The following is a 3,448-nucleotide window of genomic DNA, read 5'->3' on the forward strand; positions in this document are numbered from 1 at the left end:
CATTCAGGAATGCAGTTTTGACATCCATCTCCCAAATTTCATAATCATAAAATGCGGCAACTGCTAACATGATTCGGACAGACTTAAGCATCACTACGGGTGAGAAAGTCTCATCGTAGTCAATCCCTTGAACTTGTCGAAAACCTTTCGCAGCAAGTCGAGCTTTGTAGACAGTAACATTACCGTCAGCGTCAGTCTTCTTCTTGAAGATCCATTTATTTTCAATGGCTTGCCGATCATCGGGCAAGTCAACCAAAGTCCACACTTTGTTTTCATACATGGATCCCATCTCAGATTTCATGGCCTCAAGCCATTTTGCGGAATCTGGGCTCACCATCGCTTCTTCATAGTTCGTAGGTTCGTCATGGTCTAGTAACATAACCTCTAGAACAGGATTACCGTACCACTCTGGTGCGGATCTTACTAAGGTTGACCTACGAGGTTTAGTGACAACTCGATCTGAAGTTTCATGATCATTATCATTAACTTCCTCACTAATTGGTGTAGGTGTCACAGGAACCGGTTTCTGTGATGAACTACTTTCCAATAAGGGAGCAGGTACAGTTACCTCATCAAGTTCTACTTTCCTCCCACTCACTTCTTTTGAGAGAAACTCCTTCTCTAGAAAGATTGCAAATTTAGCAACAAAAGTCTTGCCTTCGGATCTGTGATAGAAGGTGTACCCAACAGTCTCTTTTGGGTATCCTATGAAGACACATTTCTCCGATTTGGGTTCGAGCTTATCAGGTTGAAGCTTTTTCACATAAGCATCGCAGCCCCAAACTTTAAGAAACGACAACTTTGGTTTCTTGCCAAACCATAGTTCATAAGGCGTCGTCTCAACGGATTTAGATGGTGCCCTATTTATCGTGAATGCAGCTGTCTCTAGAGCATAACCCCAAAACGATAGCGGTAAATCAGTAAGAGACATCATAGATCGCACCATATCTAGTAAAGTATGATTACGACGTTTGGACACACCATTTCGCTGTGGTGTTCCGGGTGGCGTGAGTTGCGAAACTATTCCGCATTGTTTCAAATGAAGACCAAACTCGTAACTCAAATATTCTCCTCCACGGCCAGATCGTAGAAACTTTATTTTCTTGTTACGATGATTTTCAACTTCACTCTGAAATTCTTTGAACTTTTCAAATGTTTCAGACTTATGTTTCATTAAGTAGATATACCCATATCTGCTTAAATCATCTGTGCAGGTGAGAAAATAATGATACCCACCGCGAGCCTCAATATTCATCGGACCACATACATCTGTATGTATGATTTCGAATAAATCTGTTGCTCGCTCCATAGTTCCGGAGAACGGCATTTTAGTCATCTTGCCCATGAGGTATGGTTCGCAAGTACCAAGTGATTCATAATCAAGTGGTTCCAAAAGTCCATCAGTATGGAGTTTCTTCATGCGCTTTACACCAATATGACCTAAACGGCAGTGCCACAAATAAGTTGCACTATCATTATCAACTCTGCATCTTTTGGTTTCAATATTATGAATATGTGTATCACTACTATCGAGATTCAACAAAAGTAGACCACTCTTCAAGGGTGCATGACCATAAAAGATATTACTCATATAAATAGAACAACCATTATTCTCTGATTTAAATGAATAACCGTCTCCATCAAACAAGATCGAGATATAATGTTCATGCTCAACGCTGGCACCAAATAACAATTATTCAGGTCTAAAACTAATCCCGAAGGTAGATGTAGAGGTAGCATGCCGACTGCGATCACATCGACTTTGGAACCATTTCCCACGTGCATCGTCACCTCGTCCTTAGCCAATCTTCGCTTAATCCGTAGTCCCTGTTGCAAATATTAGCAACAGAACCAGTATCAAATACCCAGGTGCTACTGTGAGCATTAGTAAGGTACACATCAATAACATGTATATCACATATACCTTTGTTCACCTTGCCATCCTTCTTATCCGCCAAATACTTGGGGTAGTTCCGCTTCCAGTGACCAGTCTGCTTGGAGTAGAAGCACTCAGTCTCAGGCTTAGGTCCAGACTTGGGTTTCTTCTCCCGAGCAGCAACTTGTTTGCTGTTCTTCTTGAAGTTCCCCTTCTTCTTCCCTTTGCCCTTTTTCTTGAAACTGGTGGTCTTGTTGACCATCAACACTTGATGCTCCTTCTTGATTTCTACCTCCACAGCCTTTAGCATTGCGAAGAGCTCGGGAAATGTCTTATCCATCCCTTGCATGTTATAGTTCATCATGAAGCTCTTGTAGCTTGGTGGCAGTGATTGAAGAATTCTGTCAATGACGCTATCATCCGGAAGATTAACTCCCAGTTGAATCAAGTGATTGTTATACCCAGACATTCTGAGTATATGCTCACTGACAGAACTATTCTCCTCCATCTTACAGTTGTAGAACTTATTGGAGACTTCATATCTCTCAATCCGGGCATTTGCTCGAAATATTAACTTCAACTCCTGAAACATCTCATATGCTCCATGACGTTCAAAACGTCGTTGAAGTCCCGGTTCTAAGCCGTAAAGCATGGCACACTGAACTATCGAGTAGTCATCAGCTTTGCTCTGCCAGACGTTCATAACATCTGGTGTTGCTCCTGCAGCAGGTTTGGCACCTAGCGGTGCTTCCAGGACTTAATTCTTCTGTGCAGCTATGAGGATAATCGTCAAGTTACGGACCCAGTCCGTGTAATTGCTACCATCATCTTTCAACTTTGCTTCTCAAGGAACGCATTAAAATTCAACGGAACAACAGCACGGGCCATCTATCTACAACAACATAGACAAGCAAGATACTATCAGGTACTAAGTTCATGATAAATTTAAGTTCAATTAATCATATTACTTAAGAACTCCCACTTAGATAGACATCACTCTAATCCTCTAAGTGATCACGTGATCCATATCAACTAAACCATGTCCGATCATCACGTGAGATGGAGTAGTTTCAATGGTGAACATCACTATGTTGATCATATCTACTGTATGATTCACGCTCGACCTTTCGGTCTCAGTGTTCCGAGGCCATATCTGTTATATGCTAGGCTCGTCAAGTTTAACCTGAGTATTCCACGTGTGCAACTGTTTTGCATCCGTTGTATTTGAACGTAGAGCCTATCACACCCGATCATCACGTGGTGTCTCAGCACGAAGAACTTTCGCAACGGTGCATACTTAGGGAGAACACTTATACCTTGATAATTTAGTGAGAGATCATCTTATAATGCTACCGTCTATCAAAGCAAGATAAGATGCATAAAAGATAAACATCACATGCAATCAATATAAGTGATATGATATGGCCATCATCATCTTGTGCTTGTGATCTCCATCTCCGAAGCACCGTCATGATCACCATCGTCACCGGCGCGACACCTTGATCTCCATCGTAGCATCGTTGTCGTCTCGCCAACTTATGCTTCTACGACTATCGCTACCGCTTAGTGATA

Source organism: Aegilops tauschii, chromosome 2 (genome assembly GCF_002575655.3).
Source record: "Aegilops tauschii subsp. strangulata cultivar AL8/78 chromosome 2, Aet v6.0, whole genome shotgun sequence".
Lineage (NCBI taxonomy): Eukaryota > Viridiplantae > Streptophyta > Magnoliopsida > Poales > Poaceae > Aegilops > Aegilops tauschii.